The following is a 16,955-nucleotide window of genomic DNA, read 5'->3' as shown; positions in this document are numbered from 1 at the left end:
ACACTGAACTTGTCGATCATAAAGGTCGGAAGTCCGGCGGTTCAAATCCCTAGCGTCACGTAATGGAGTGAGCTCCCGTCACTTGTCCCAGCTTCTGCCAACCTTCGAAAGCATGTAAAAAATGCAAGTAGAAAAATAGGGGCCACCTTTGGTGGGAAGGTAACAGCATTCTGTGAGCCTTTGGCATTTAGTCATGCCGGCCACATGACCACGGAGACGCCTTCGGACAGCGCTGGCTCTTTGGCTTTGAAACGGAGATGAGCGCCTCCTCCTAGAGTTAGGAACGACTAGCAGGTATGTGCGAGGGGAACCTTTACCTTTACTTTAAGGATCCTGTATTTCTTTTTAAAGAAAGAATGGAGGTTTCAATAAAGCTGAATTTAATCATGTTTGCACAATCCGATGTCTCGTTTTTCACAAATTTTGGCTGCCGTTCTCGGAGACCACGTATTGGAAGGAAGAAACTTCTCATAAAAACTTCTCTGTTCTTCAGCTCTTCAGCTGCCATTTTGCCCCCTTTAAAAAAACACAAAAAATGAGTTTCTTAAATCAGTGACCAAAATGTATTATTTAGCCACCCAGATATATGGATTTCATTTACTTATAAGCAACGCATTCTATGTAAATCAAGAGCGTATAAAACGGTCTCATGATTTCTCTCCTTTGTCTGTCTCCAAATTGGTTTTGGGGAAAGGCGACAAAAATGAAAAACATAAAATACATCCCAAAGAGGCAGAAATACTGGTTGTCTTTGACTTACGACTGCTCACTTAATGGCCATTTAAAGTTGTGACGGACATCTTCCCCATCCTGGAAGTCACCTGACTTCATTTGCAGAAGCCTATGGGTCACATGAGTGTGATTTCTGACATTTTTGCCGCAAACCAAGGTTCATGTCCGGTTTCCAGCACAAGAAAAAAACACCCTATAGAAAACCATGAATTTAATTAATGATTTCCCTTATGTCCACTGCATTCACTTAATGACCATGGCAGAAAGGGTGATAAAATCAGGCACGATCACATGATGATCCATTTTAAGGACCACTGTGGTGGCACAGAGGTTGGAAGGCGATATTGCAGGCTAGCTCTGCCCAGTGCCAGCAGTTTGACCCTTACCGGCTCAAGGTGGACTCAGCCTTCTATCCTTCTGAGGTCGGTAAGAGGACCCAGATTGTTGGGGGCAATCAGCTGACTCTGTAAATCGCTTAGAGAGGACTGTAAAGCACTTTGAAGCGATATATAAGTCTAAGTGCTAGTGCTAAGTGTGAAGGAAGGAAGGAGGAAGGAAGGAAGGAAGGAAGGAAGGAAGGAAGGAAGGAAGGGAGGAGGAAAGAAGGAAGGAAGGAAGGAAGGAATGAAAGAAAGGAAGGCAGTAAAGCACTGCGAAGTGGTAAATAAGTCTAAGGGCTATTGATTCCTTCCTTCCTTCCTTCCTTCCTTCCTTCCTTCCTTCCTTCCTTCCTTCCTTCCTTCCTTCCTTCCTTTTCTTCCTTCTCTCTTATTCTCTTTCTCATTCTCCTTCCTGGTGGCACAGTGGTTGGATGCAAGAGTGCAGGCTAACTCTGCCCACTGCCAGCAGTTTGATCCTGACCGACTCAAGGCCTTCCATCCTTCTGAAGTCAATAAAATGAGGACCCAGATTGTTGGGGGCAAGAGGCTGATTCTGTAAACCGCTTAGAGAGGGCTGTAAAAGCACCGTGAAGCGGTATATAAGTCTAAGGGTGATTGCTTTCTATTGCTATGACCTTTGACTATAACTGCAGGCTCAATTATGGTCATAAGTCAGAAAATACCTGCAGGTGATTCTCTTGACTTACAACAGTTCCTTTACTGACCGTTCAAGTTACAACAGCACGGAAAAAAGTGACATGACTATTTTTCACACTTACGACTGTGGCAGTGTCCCCATAGTCACATGATCAAAATTCAAACAAATGGCAACTGACTCATATTTATGACGGTCACAGGGTCCGGGAGTCAGCCATTCCCTTTTGCAACCCTCTGACATGCAAAGTCAATGGTTAGGGTTGTTAACGGGGAGGTTAATAATCATGTGACTGACTAAACAACTGCAGGGATTCACTTAGCAACCACAGCACAAAAGGTCGTAAAATGGGTCAAAATTAGCTTAGCAAATGTTTCAACTTAGCCACAAAAAATGTCGTGCTCTGTTGTGCCGTCGTAGGTGGAGGACAGCCTGTATGTGAGAAAGTTTTCTCTTCCTGCGCTGCCTTCCCTTTCTCCCCCATTTCTAATCACCGGGCGCATTGATTCCACCTGGTCACAGAGTGGCAGCCCCCCATAACTAATGGTGGCAAAACAGCTTTCGAACAAAAATAAATAACCAAGCTGCGGTATGCAGGAAGACAAATGCTTCGGCACTGACAGCCATCAGTTCTTGAAGGCCATGCTTCTGCCAGCATTATGCATGGAAAAAGCCCTAAAAATCAATAATTCTCTCGGAATGAGGGATTGCTCCCCAAGTGATGGATTCTGTGCCATAGTTTGGCAACTTCTTGGGGATTGGCCGTGAGCGATTTAGACTGATGGGGGCTGAGGAAATTCAGGAATCTTCGGGGGATATCCTTGTTGTTAGTTGCAAAGTTGTGTCCGAACCCTCAAGGCCCCCTTGGACAACGTTCCTCCAGGCCTTCCTGTTCTCTACCATCCCCTGGAGTCCATTGAAGCTCATGCCAACTGCTTCTGTGACTCCATCCAGCCACCTCCTTCTCTGCTGTCCCCTTCTTCTTTTGCCCTCCATCGTTCCCAGCATGAGGCTCTTCTCCAGGGAGTCCCAAACTCAAGAAAATGGCCTTCACAAATCTTTCATTTGGATTAGAGCTGTTATTAATGTGCCAACATTGCTGTCCTTTTTAATGGAGCAGAAAAACTCAGATAGAATTGTAAGTATTGATGGTAGGATAGAAGATAGGGTAGAAGAAGGTGTTGTTTTTAGATGGGTCATGTCCGACCCATCATAACCCCATGGACAATGTTCCTCCAGGCCTTCCTATCCTCTACCATCCTCTGGAGTCCATTTAAGCTCACGCCGACTGCTTAGGTGACTCCATACAGCCACCTCTTCTCCAGTGAGTCCTTCCTTCTTTCTCATGAGGTGGCCAGAGTATTTTAGTTTCCTCTTCAGGTTCTGGCCTTCTAAAGAGCACTCAAATGAGGATCCAGATTGTTGGGGGGCAAGAGGCTGACTCTATAACCTGCTTAGAGAGGATTGCAAAGCACTGTAAAGCAGGGTATAAGGACTATTCCTTCCTTCCCTCCCTCTTACTCCCTTTCTCATTCTCCTTCCTGGTGGCACAGTGGTTAGGATGCAACATTGAAGGCTAACTCTGCCCACTGCCAGGAGTTCAATCCTGAATGGCTCAAGGTTGACTCAGCCTTCCATCCTTCTGAGGTGGGTCAAATGAGGAACCAGATTGTTTGGGGGCAAGAGGCTGACTCTGCAAACCACCTAGAGAGAGCTGGAAAGCACTGTAAAGTGGTATATAAGTCTAACTGCTATTGCTATTTATTTAGGGGGTGGGGGAATAAACAACTTCCTTCCTTCCAAGCAAGTGTTTCTATTGTGAGTCCATTTGCCATCTCTGCCTCTCCAGCACCGTCCTTCTGCTCAGACATATTTCATTGGAGTTATTGATTTCCATAGCTACATTAGCTTGCCATTCTTGAGCTCAATTTCAGTTCATTATCTTTGGGCTCGTGGCTCTCGCTCGCTTCCTCTGTCCACGGCTGCGGTTTGCTTTTAAAATCCGGAGAGTCGAGGGACAATTTGGATTTCTATTTCAAGGGAGACTCTGAGCAATTTGAAAAGCCAGGGGAATTGTCTAAATGATTTTTGAGAAATATGGATTTCGTCTAATGGATGTGGCTTGCATCAGCCCCGATTCGAGATTAGTTTCTTTTTATATATGAAACTGCTGGGTGAATTGTCTTGTTATAGGGAAGTCGTTGGTAATTTGCCCGACGTGAGTACAGTCCAGGCAGTTCTTATTTGGAACTTCGAAAAGTTAGGCTTTATGGAGAAGGAACCAAGTCATCATAACCAGAATAAATTTTCAGTTGGGCAACATGTTCCATGAAATGTTGCACATGTAGGAAATCTTGCTGGATTGGCCTGAAGCAGTAAGGTGATGGAAATGTGTGGGTCCTTGGTGCTCTCTGAGCTTGGTGGTTTTCTTGCAGATGTTTCATTACCCAACTAAGTAACATCATCAGTGTGAGGAGGAGGGGAGGATGTGGGGTCCTTGGTGTTGTTTAAACTTGGTGGCTTTCTTTCATATGTTTCATTACCCAAACTAGGTAACATCATCAGTGCTAGAAGTGAGGAGGGTTTGCGGAGGGGAAGAGGAAGGAGGAAAGGGGGAGGAGGAGGAAGAGGAGGAGGACTGTGGGATCCTCAGTGCTCTCTGAATTTGGTGGTGTTCTTGCAGACATTTCATTACCAAACTAGGCAACATCATATTTATTTATTTGTTAAATTTGTTTAGACTGGCAATAAAACAAATCCCAAACTGATACAATCAAGGCTGACTTGCCATGACAGAAAGCTTTGAAAACATCTAATGGGTAGTGTGGATGTAAACTAGATTTAGCTGTGTTTAGCTGTGATTTCCTATCACACAACTTTCATTGGGGGGGGCATTAAAACTCCTATTCATTCCCAGCATTTTACATCACATCACGTGTCCCAAAAGAGAACAGTAGATGTTCCGACCGAGGCTTCCCCAAAAAGCACAAGGCAGAGTCCTGGTCCCAGCAAAACCCCTTCTATTAAACGAATGTGAATTCCTCTCATTCACATTCAGCCAAGACCTGGCAAACAGTCTTCCAAAGGAATATTTATGACCAAAGACCTTATCTAGCTTGGAAAGCTGCCATGTAAATATTTTCCAAATGCAGTGCTGTGCAAGGAAAGTCTGGGCACAGAGTCTCTGAGATTCAAGGACAGATCTTCCCACTCCTGAAATAAATGAACGAATAAACAAATAAATTGTTTCCTGCAAAAGCCCCCTCCCCTTTTGCTCCTCTTTTATTTCCTATGGGAGGGGCCATTCATCATCCACCTGTGGTTTTACTCCCAAATCGGCCCTGATTTCTCAGCTGTTTTTTCTTCTGGCAGCTCTGCGCATGCACACACTGGGAACGGGCTCCAGCTGTTCCTCTGCCTCACTGATGTCTGACTCCGAAAGCAGCTGGTAACTGTCTGACGGCCCTGGCCCCCTCTCTGCCTCCAACACAGAGCTCTCCTCAGAGACTTCCCCAGACTCCAGGACTTGCCCAGGTTCCTCCCCAACCTCCTCACTGTCCAAATCTTCTGCCAGCTCCACTGGCCACTGATAGGACACAACAGTCAGTGGCCAGGAAATCTTGTAGGATTTAGCTGAATAAATAAACAAATAGAGCAGGAAGGGTCTATATAGATATATATGAAAGGATGCCTTCCTTTGAGATGTCAGAGTGATATTAAAATCTCTGGTTTGTTTTAGTGTGATCAGCAGGAAGGGGAAATCTGATCCCCTCTAGGTTTCATCCTTTCCTGGAGAATGGGGTAACTAAGATTCCGTGTCTACTCTCCAAACAATTTGTCCTTGCTACATTCACTAAAACTGCTGAAGTTTTAAGACCGGGTGCATTAAGAGAAACTAGCGAAGAAATGAATTGAGCAAATAGCTTTCTGCAGCGACTGAAAAAGGGGACTTTGAATGTAGCACAGATCACTGGTGCAAAAGATGGATATTCCTTCTAATGCAAACCTTGTGAACAAATGCTGTTCTTCAAGGATTATCTCCCGAGCCTTCAAACAACAAAACAATTGATTTGCAGTCTGCATCCTGTACATAATAATACTTATTTTTTTTAATCATCTCCCTCCAGCTCTCCTCTTTTAAAAAAAAATTAAAAGGAGATGGAAAGGATTAACCCACCAATATCCATGGATTTATCATATCACGGTAAGCTGCATTTTTAAGGGGTGCACTTAGCTGGGGCCAGGCCAGAGGTAGTATTCAGCCAGTTATGACAGTAGCGGAAATTTTGAGTAGTTCGGAGAACCAGCAAATAGGCTGGCGCTGCCCCTGCTGCACCCATCCTCCCATCTGATCTTCTTTTGTTGCCGTGAATCAGGGGTGCATTGCTGCTGGCATCACTGCCAGTTCGGTACGCCAAAAAAATTGCAAACCCCCCCCCAAACTGCTTGAAAATGGCCTGAAAAAAGCCCCCAAATGCCCCCAAAACAGGCATGCACATACCGGCCAGCTAGTCTTTGGATTTCTGGCACTCCAGTGTACACACATGCAAGCACATTCCGGTTTGGTGCCGAAAAGTTTCACCATCACTGGTTTAGGATGTTTTGCTTTGTAAGAATTTAACCCAATTTTTGTTCCATCTGAAAACTGGAATAAGAACAAGCAAAACTCTTTCATCTTCCTAAGGAGGAAAAAAAGCCACTGAAAAGTTTGCAGAGATGGCTAATCTCCTCTTAGACAATTTATGTGGCATTTTGCGCAGGAATTGCAAAAATATAATACTACATTCACGTCTCTTCCTTAAGGGGCAAATATTTCCTATGTCGACAAATATTCTGGCTTGCAAAACACGAAGCGGTAGGAGAGGCTGCTCCGATTCTTACTCAGACCAGATCCAAAAGGCCTGCCTGGACTTCTGATGATTGTGACAGAATGCAACAGGAATCAAATGTTGTGCAGCCAGCAGAGATTCATAAAAGATACTGCAGCATTTAAGCAAACAGCTATAAAACCAGATTTCCTTTCTCTTAAGTCTTTTCCAAAAGCTGGTGTGTTCCTCTGACCAACCCCAATTATTCCTAGGACTCCGTTTTCACATTCTTCTAATGATTATAGAGGTTGTTGTACAGATGTGGCAAAGTTATCACCACCTGGTGGTTAAAAAGTATATAATATTTCTCAAACTGTCCAGAGATGGAAAACATGCACTAGATTACTCTAGATGGGACCTTTTAAAAAACTTTGATAAACTTAGGATCATACGGGTCTCTTTTTCTTAATGTCTATGGAGATCCTCAGTCATGCAGGCCATGGCTGTCCCAAAGGTGCTTTTTCAAGAGGCAACTGGACTTTCTGGTTTTTCTTTGAAGACGATTTTCTGCTCTGCTGAAGAAGCTTCTCATATGAGAAGCGAAACATCCTCAAGGAAAAACCAGAAAGTGCAGGTGCCTCTTGAAAAAAACACCTTTGGGTCTCTTTTTCTTGGCATTACTTAAATGCACACATGTTTAGACTACATGAATACACTTTGGCTCCAGCTTGCCCATTGCAGTGAAAGACAGTTCAATACTGATCCAATTCTCAGAATGTTATGGCTTGAGTCCTGCAGAGCTCTCTCTCCCTGGTTGTTGTGGTCCACCAGCGGCCACTGGAGCTGGCAGCAGATTCGGACAGTGAGGAGGGTTGGGGAGGAACCTGGGCAAGTCCTGGAGCCTGGGGAAGGCTCTGATGAGGGCTCTGTGTCGGAGGCAGAGAGGGGGCCAGAGCCGTATGCCAGTTATCAGCTGCCTTCGGAATCAGACATCAATGAGGCAGAAGAACAGCTGGAGCCTGTTCCCAGTGTGCGCATGCGCAGAGTTGCCAGACAAAGGGAACAGCTAAGGAACAAGGGTCGACTTGGGAGTAAGGCCACAGGTGGAAGGTGAATGGCCCTTCCCATAGGAAATAAAAGAGGAGTGAAAGGGGAGGGGAGTTTGCAGGAGACAATTAATTCTCTGATGCTCTTTGCCAAGTTCTGCAGGTATCAGCCTGTCAGCTCTCCAAGCCAGATAAGGTCTGTGACTGTAAATCCTCCCTTGAAAGACTTTGCTGGATGTGAATGAGCAGAATTCACAGTCAATAAATAAAAGGGTGTTTTGTCAGGACCAGGAGTTTGCTTCATGCTCTTGTTAAGCCTCAGTCAGGACACTGGTTGTGTTTCCCCCTTCTGACATATCCAACAAGAGTGGGATGTTTTGAGTCCTGTTCATTATGGAGTGTCATCTAATGGGACCCAGGATGGCAACCTTTTCTGTTGAGGTGGCCATCATCCCTCTGGAGATTAGATTGATCTTATTCAATCTTAATCGTGGTGCATCTTTAGACACATGGTTGAGTCCTTGCAAAGGGCTTTGACAGGTGGATAAAAATGCCAAATCCAGTCTACCCATGTGGTGACTGTGTAACCAGCTTTAATCATTAAAAACTGATCCTTTGCAACCTTCAAAATGAAAAATATCGATTCATCTGACCGTCTTGAATCCTGAACAATTTTTCTTCATCAGCAGATTCTTATCCCCATGGTATTATCGAGTGTCTGGCTTCAAGATCCATTGACCTCTCCGGGGGATGAAACAGAGTAAGAGAAACAGTGCTGAGTTCCCCACAATTTATACTAAAACTGTTATCATTTACAGTCCCAGATTGCTCTTTGATGCAAAGGCAGTTGTGGAACCTCACAGCGTTGGTGAAACAAGACAGGTATCCAGCAGGAAAACTTCATGGTCCATAATATCTAGAAAACATCTATTTACATTTTTTTAAAAAAGAGATAAGTGAAGTCAACCTATTCTCCAAAGCACCCAAAGGCAGGACAAGAAGCAACAGAGGGAAACTCAGCAAGGAGAGAAGCAACTGAGAACAAAGGAGAAATTTCCTGATAGTGAGAACAATTAATCAGTGGAACAACTTGCCTCCAGAAGTTGTGGATGCTCAAACACTGGAAGTTTTCAAGAAGAGATAGGACAACCATTTGTCTGAAGTGGTGTAGGGTTCCTGCCTAAGCAGAGGGTTGGTCTAGAACACCTCCGAGGTCCCTTCCAACTTTGTTATTCTGTTAAATAAAGAGTTACTTTTTTGCACATATCTGACAGATATTTAATCTGAATGCTAAGGCTTGTCTTAATGCAGAACCTTCACTTGGATGGGACAAAAGAACCCCCCCCCCCCATCCCGTGGCTTCATTAAGACCCAGATATGCTTGCAGCAGTGTTTCCTTGCTTTGTAATTTCTTCTGGGGGGCATTCGCTTGAGATACATCCCACCTTAGAAGATACAAGTGCATGCCCTGAATTAAGCAATGTTGCAAATGCAGCCTTGGAAATAATAATAATTGTTTGGGCTTTTAAAAAAAAATATTTTCAATTAAATATAACCTGAGAGAGTGTAAACATTAATAGGATTCAATTTTGCTTTCTCCACTGCCAACAAAATCCCAAATGGTTAGCTGAGAATTTTGCTTATTTCCCTGTTGGATACTCAAGGGTTTTGCTGGATAACAGGATGCAGAAAAATATTTGGTTGATGGAGAGAGAGGGGAGAGAGAGAGAGAGAGAGGGAGGGAGGGAGAGAGAGAGAGAGAAACAGAGAGAGGGAGAAGAAGAGAGAGTGGGAGAAAGGGAGAGGAGGGGAGGAGCAGGAGAGGGGGAGAGGGGGAGAAGGAGAAAGAGAGAGGGAGAGAGAATGAGAGGGTGAGAGAGATTAAGATAGTGAAAGGAAGGCAGAAACAGAGAGAGGGAGAATGGAAAGAAAGGGAGAAAGGCAGAGAGGGGTGAAAAGGAGGGAGGGAGAGAGATTTATATATACACTAAACCACAGCTGAGAAACATTACAATTTAAAATTTAGCAACCCAATCTCGTGGTTGGAATATCAATCTTCCTTTATGAATCTGGATCCAGAGATGCCTCTTGTTGTTGTTAGTTGCGAAGTCGTGTCCGACCCACCGTGACCCCATGGACCACGTTCCTCCAGGCCTTCCTGTCCTCTACCATCCTCATTGAAGCTCATGCCGACTGCTTCGGTGACTCCATCCAGCCACCTCCTTCTCTGCCGTCCCCTTCTTCTTTTGCCCTCCATCGTTCCCAGGAGGCCTCTTAAATCTCGCCAACAACTGCTAACTAATTATCACTTTTAATGTGACAGGAGAGAGGAAATTGTTAAGAGCCTCCATTGGGGGGTGGGGGGGGGCGCGATGGAGCCAATTGGACTGAGCGATGTTCTCCCCGTGTGAGCAAGGCTTCAGGTGTTTCCACAGCTTTGTTTTTTCTTAATGGCAGTTTTTGGAGTTTATTTTTTATGGGGGGGAAAGGAAACTATGTGAAGACTCTTTCAAGGACTCCCTGTCATTTCTGTCATGCTTCAACGTGGCAGAAGAGCATGGAACCAGGACTATGTCGTCTTTCAGAGGGCTTTAAAGACATCGTTATGTCAAAGGTCATGGTAGGGAGCTTGTCCCATGGTTCTCCTGGTTGATCAGTTTCTTACACTTACCAGATTTTATGTTTTAAGGTTTTAATTTGGTTTTAGCAGCTATGGTATTTTTACTGTGCATTAGGTTTATTGGTTGTGTTATTTTGTTAGTTGCAAAATCATGTCCAACTCATTGTGACCCCATGGACCACGTTCCTCCAGGCCTTCCTGTCTTCTCCCATCCTCTGGAGTCCATTGAAGCTCACGCGGGCTGCTATGATGACTCCATCCAGCCACATCCTTCTCTGCCGTCCCTTTCTTCTTTTGCCCTCCATCATTCCCAGCATGAGGCTCTTCTCCAGGGAGTCCTTCCTTCTCATCAGGTGGCCAAAGTACTTGAGTTTCCTCTTCAGGATCTGGCCTTCTAAAGAGCAATCAGGGTTGATCTCCTCTAGGACTGACCGGTTGGATTGCCTTGCAGTCCAAGGGACTCACAGGAGTCTTCTCCAGTGCAAGAATTCAAGGGCCTCCATTCTTTGACGCTCAGCCTTCCTTGTGGTCCAACCTTCAAAGCCTTCCCAGTTGCAATGTATGGGTGCAAACGTTGGACTGTAACGAAGGCTGAGCAGCTGATTTGTATATTTGTCTCTCTCACGGCAATGTATGGCTGTGAAAGTTGGACCACAAGAAAGGCTGAATGCCAAAGAATGGAGGCCTTTGAACTCTGGTGCTGGAGAAGACTCCTGCATTGAGTCCCTTGGACTCAAGGCGATCTAACTGGTCAGTCCTAGAGGAGATCAACCCTGACTGTGCTTTAGAAGGCTAGAACCTGAAGAGGCAACTAAAATACTCTGGCCACCTCATGAGAAAGAAGGAAGGACTCACTGGAGAAGAGGTGGCTGTATGGAGTCACCTAAGCAGTCGGCGTGAGCTTAAATGGACTCCAGAGGATGGTAGAGGATAGGAAGGCCTGGAGGAACATTGTCCATGGGGTTATGATGGGTCGGACATGACCCATCTAAAAACAACAACACCTTCTTCTATCCTATCTTCTACCCTACCATCAATACTTACAATTCTGAGTTTTTCTGCTCCATTAAAAAGGACAGCAATGTTGGCACATTAATAACAGCTCTAATCCAAATGAAAGATTTGTGAAGGCCATTTTCTTGAGTTTGGGTCTGATTTAGGCAAGGAGTGAGAGAGGAGAAATACACATCAACTGAATTTTTTGAAACAAATCTAGGAAAGCAAATAGAAAAGATGGCAGCTGAAAGCCTTGTGTCATCTGTAAGGCTCAATTAGAAGGTACCACTGTCAAGCGAGGACAGAGTTTCAAAATAGAACAGACCAGGAAGTCTGCTTGTTTTGACCTACCGAAAGCCGAGCAAAACAAATCAAATGCATTTTTATTCTTTATCCAAAGGTTTTATTCTTTCCTCGCTGACAACAGAATCACCCTGATGTGAACACAGGAAAAAAAAACCTGTCATGATTACAGCTCGTCATGTGCAAATATTTAAGGTGGAAATTATGATGTCTGTAAGAGTAAGACAAAGTTGGTCTACTGTATTGGTGGCTACAAGGTTATTTAGAAAGTTTACAGGCCTTTTCTGTCCAATAACCTATCTCTGCCTGAAACAGAAGAATGGAGAAAAGAGAGAATAGAGGGGAATCCAAACTTGGGCACAACCAATCCAGAATTTTGACGGCTCAATGGATGGATGGATGAATATTGTTAATATTTGCACACAGTTTTTTTAAAGTTACATTGTGAATCCCCTCAGCCTAATGTTGATGAAAAGCCATTATCTACTTTCACTTCCAACTGAGTTTTCTGAAGAGCAAAGAGAATGCATGGAGAACATCTTGATTAATTTTCTGGATTAATTGGATTGGATTAGTTGGATTAATTTGTTGGATTAATTAGATTGGGTCCTGTGATGAAATCACCAAGATTGACAAAACCAATTGCAAGGAAAGCCAATACTTCTTCCTGTATCATTCATACTGGGGTTTCCACCCAAGACTAAATCAACCTCCCACAACCAATATCACACAACGCTACTCACCTAGGAGATTTAGATATTCTACTAGGGCTCGGATTTTAGTCCATGATGTGCAAACATTTGTGATTCTATTTGAAAGGCAATAAGGAATCCTTCATGGGACTGCAGAAAACGTTCAGGAGAAGTTATCTCCCCAACCTCTAAAATAGAGGTTCTCCATCAGGGACACCTTCCTCATTCTTTGCTATCATTTCTCAACCTTGGCAAGTTTAAGATGTGGGGATTCCAACTCCTCCAGAATTCTGAGAGTTGGAGTCCACACATCTTAAACTTGCCACGGTTGGCCATCCTTGCCCTACAATAGGCAAGGTGATAGGCATGGTAGACATTTCTAAGATAGGCAAGGTGGTAGACATGGAATCCTTCTACAAGACGTAACTTTTTGTGTGTACGTTGGCATCTACAAAAGAGGTAGGAATTCTGCCCATCCACCTTCTTGGCCAGTCCTCCACAGATGCCAATGCTTCAACACAAGTCCAACTGCAAACCTTAGCAAAGAGAACCTGAAGAACAACAGAGGCATTTGATCAAAGGAGCACTATTGTAAGTAATTGAGAATATGAACCTGGATAAAATGAAACAGAATACCCGGACGCAAAAGCACGAGAAGAAACTATTAAAGCAGAATATGACCAAGCAGCCTAGGCAGTTATCTTAATTGTCTTTTTCCTGTGAATGTTATCCCTGTAACATGAATTCTGATTAAAGACGGCGAGACGTTCAGAGCGCCTGGTATCTCCTGCCTGCAGTTTATCGGAGGAACAGATCAGTCCTTCGATGGAATTAATGAAGAGCGGGAGACGGACTCGCACAGTTTTATGTTGTTTGGCAACCACAACCCAGCTAGCGCTACCCTGCTCTTCGATGCAATTTCTCCAGGGTTGTGGGCAAGGGTTTTCTCACCCCTTCTGGGGGGAAAAAAGTCACCATAATAATCGGGAATTTAATTTGAGACTTTTTTTGTTGTTGGCGGGGACTTTGTAATAGCTCTGCGTCCAAAGATGCCTCGAGTGCATTGGGAGGGATTAAAATTAAATGGATTAAAATATCACAAGAACTCTCTGTGCTTTTTCAGAGAGGGAAGGACATGGTAGCTGTACAGAAATTACAATGTTAGATGCCTGGTATTGAGGAGTAGAGTAGGAAACCAGAGGTGGTATTCAGCAGGTTCTGACCACTTCTGGAGAATCGGTAGCAGAAATTTCGAGTAATTCAGAGAACTGGTAAATACCACCTGTGTCTGGCCTCGCCCTCATCTATTCTCTGCCTCCTGAGCTCCAGCTGATTGGGAGGGAATGGAGATCTTACAGTATCCTTCCCCTGCCACGCCCACCAAGCCACACCCACAGAACCGGTAGAAAAAATGTTTGAATCCCACCACTATAGGAAACGTGTGGGGCTCTGTCCAAATGTTTCTGGCTTATTTCCTATGTTGCACACTTAACATGATTTGCTAGTCTTTTGCTGCCTTTCAATATGGAGAAGGTTGCTGAAGTTTTTTTTTTTTTCATTTAGGATAGCAATCTAGTTCATTCATCCTGTCCCATCTTCTCTCCAATCTTTCCTTCAGCATCTCAAGGACATATGCACAACACTCCCACTTCCAATGTTTCCATGCGGAAGCCCTTCCCTAGCTAAGAGTAGACCACAATCTGGGTCTTCCAAACCTATCAGCATCTGAGGAGGCTTTCTACAATAGGCAAAGTGGTGGAAGTGGTATCCTTCTACAAGATCAAAGTTTTTGTGTGTACATTGGCATCTACAAAAGAGTGGAACTTCTGCACATCCACCTTCTTGGCCAGTGCTCCACAGTTGTCAATGCTCCAACGTAAGTCCAACTCAACACAAGTTCAACAGCTAAACCACCACATGACAATCGCTCAATTCACCCAATGCAGAGGGAATCTCTAGAATAGAATAGAATAGATATTAGAATGAAAGAATAGAATAGAATAGGGAAGGGAAGGGAAGAGAAGAATAGAGTTGGAAGGGTCCTTGAAGATCTTCTAGCCCAACCGCCTGCTTGAGAAGGAGACCTGTACCATTTCAGACAAATGGTTGTCCAGTGTCTTTTTGATATCTCCAGTGATGGAGGACCCACAACTTCTGAAGGCAAGCTATTCCATTGGTCGGTTGCCCTCACCATTAGGACATTTCTCCTTCGTTCCAGGTTGCTTCTCTCCTTGGTTAGTTTCCACCCATTGTTTCTTGTCTTGCTTTTTGGTGCTTCTATCAGGAAAGAGTCCTGGAAAGTAACACAAGAGAATTGCCACCTCCCTCTCCCCCGCCCTCTCTCCTGTGGAACAATTTGCTGTGAATAATGGCTGCCGTGGAAGTCACATACTGAACATCTGGAAGAAGGAAGGTGTTTTCAGCTGCTTCCTTACCTTGCCAGCTTTCTGATAGGTAACTCGCGAATACTTCCAGAAGCCTTCTGCAGAAAGTGGAGGAAGCTGGCTGGAAATAATCAGAATCACGCCGAGCGCCATAGATTGGACAACATTTCTTCTGCTTTATTTAGCACAGTGCTCAGTTGCCGGAGGTCAGGCTTCCCGAATATTTACAGCCTCATGCTGCTTCTTCTCACATCAGCCCTTTAAATGGTTGCCCATGCAGAGAGCTTCGACGCAGCCTTTTTTTTTTTTGTCCCTGAGCAAAAGATTTGCTTCCTTCAGACCATCCATCCTTGCTCTAACTGGCCAGCTTCTTCTAGGCAAGAGAAAGCCATAAGGAAGACGTACAGTTCCCTTAGGGCTCGAAAATGACACGTTTGACCATCCAACAAACGGCTGCGTGCCATTTTTGAACTTTGTGGCATCGCCACCCGCCTGCAGTCGGGCAGAAGTTAGAAATCTGTAGGGTTCATCTGATAGCGCCTGAGTTTATGTTCTGACTGAGGCTTCCCGAGAGCCTGAAGCAAACTCCTGGTCCCGACAAAAAAACCCTTTATTAATTGACTGGGAATTCTGCTCATTCGCATCCAACAAAGTCTTTCAAGGGAAGATTCACAGTCACAGACCTTCTCTGGCTTGGAGAGCTGCCAGGCCCATATCTGCAAAACTTGCCAAGGAGTCTCGGAGAGTCACGAACCAATTAAGCAAACTCATTGTCTCCTGCATACTCCACTCCCCTTTTGCTCCTCTTTTATTTCCTCTGGGTGGGGCCATTCATCACCCACCCATGGCCTTACCAGTGTGGGAAATTGAGAACATCCCAGAAAAAGAGGCCAGAGAACATGGATTTGTCCTGATACAGCTCAAATCTTCGTTCAGTTGGAAAAAAGACTTTCTCTTTTCCTGGATTCTGGAAAGCACCAACACCAGTGTTATTTCCTTTGCAAACTTTCCCAAAACCAGCTGGATTAAGAAAACTTTGGGTTACTCCTGTTGTGTTTTTCACCAAAGAGTACTTGCAAATTTGCACCAAAGATTTACTGGCAGCATGCATTGAAACCAATTGGTTAATTTTTATCAGATATCTATCTATCTATCATCTATCATCTATCTATCTATCTATCTATCTATCTATCTATCTATCTATCTATCTATCTATCTATCATCTATCTATCTATCATCTATCTATCTATCATCCATCCATCCATCCATCCATCCATCCATCCATCCATCCATCTATCTATCTATCTATCTATCTATCTATCTATCTATCTATCTATCTATCTATCTATCATCTATCTATCATCTATCTATCTATCATCTATCTATCTATCTATCTATCTATCTATCTATCTATCTATCTATCTATCTATCTATCTATCTATCATTTCTCTCTATTATCAATCTTTCTCTCCTTTCTATTTCTTCATCTCTCTGTCTCTCTATCATCTATCATCTCTCTATCTATCTTGCCCATTTATCTACCTGTCCTTCCTTCCTTCCTTCCTTCCTTCCTACCTACCTACCTACCTACCTACCTACCTACCTACCTCTAACCTCCCTCCCTTCCCCCTCCCTCTCCCTCTGCCCTCCCTCCCCCCTCTCCCCCCTCTCTCTCTCACACACACAGGTGCCAGAATAAAGAGTTTTCGGGAATACGGAATCTTAAAGAAACATTGCCACCTTTGAGAAGGTGTGTACATATTCTAAATTTCTCCCTTGCCTGGATTAAATGCATATTTACATATTGGATCCTTCCATTACCTGCACTTGTTTATGGTCCTTCCTTGGGGATAACTCTGCCCCATTACTTGGGGGTGAAAGATATCTCTTGCCTTTTTTTTAACCCTTATGCCAAGGAGAGCTAATGGGGGAATGAGAATCAAAGAGCTTCTTCGTGAGCTAATTGTAGTTTTCATTAAAGAAGAAAAAAATAGGAAACACCATTAGAGACAAAAAAATAATAATAGTTCTGTGGTTGCCCATAAAACCCGCCTTTTGCAACCACAGGGCAGCTGTTAACTGGATAGCAGGTGCAGAGGGGGGAAACTTACCTTGAATGGGAAGTGCCTTCCTTCTTTGTAAAGGAGAAAAGATTTGACCAAGGGAACCTGGAGGGGGAAAAGGAAAGGAAAGAAAGGAGTAAGTTGTCCAGGCATTGATCTTCCTGCTGGGGGGGGGAGGGGGAGATGCTGCAAGGGGGTTAATTTTTGGAGGGTGGTGGAGGAGGAGGGAAGAGGGAGGTTTCTCTTTGCCTTCTCCGCCTCTCCCTTAATTCCACT

The 16,955-nt window shown here is 44.2% G+C and overlaps 1 long non-coding RNA gene across 1 annotated transcript; it reads right to left on the bottom strand.

Moving 5' to 3' along the window:
* Positions 1 to 296: 296 nt before the first annotated feature.
* On the bottom strand, positions 297 to 16,826 carry LOC309397648. The gene is made up of 3 exons (XR_014176297.1): positions 16,728 to 16,826; positions 4,874 to 4,980; positions 297 to 516 (listed from the first exon to the last, which is right to left on the bottom strand). It is a non-coding gene; the product is annotated as an uncharacterized lncRNA (long non-coding RNA).
* Positions 16,827 to 16,955: the final 129 nt, after the last annotated feature.

The sequence above is a fragment of the Natrix helvetica genome, assembly GCF_964273705.1.
Source record: "Natrix helvetica genome assembly, chromosome: 11".
Classification (NCBI taxonomy): domain Eukaryota; kingdom Metazoa; phylum Chordata; class Lepidosauria; order Squamata; family Natricidae; genus Natrix; species Natrix helvetica.
Note: the sequence above shows the minus strand (reverse complement) of the source record. Positions and strands in the feature narration are given on the sequence as shown.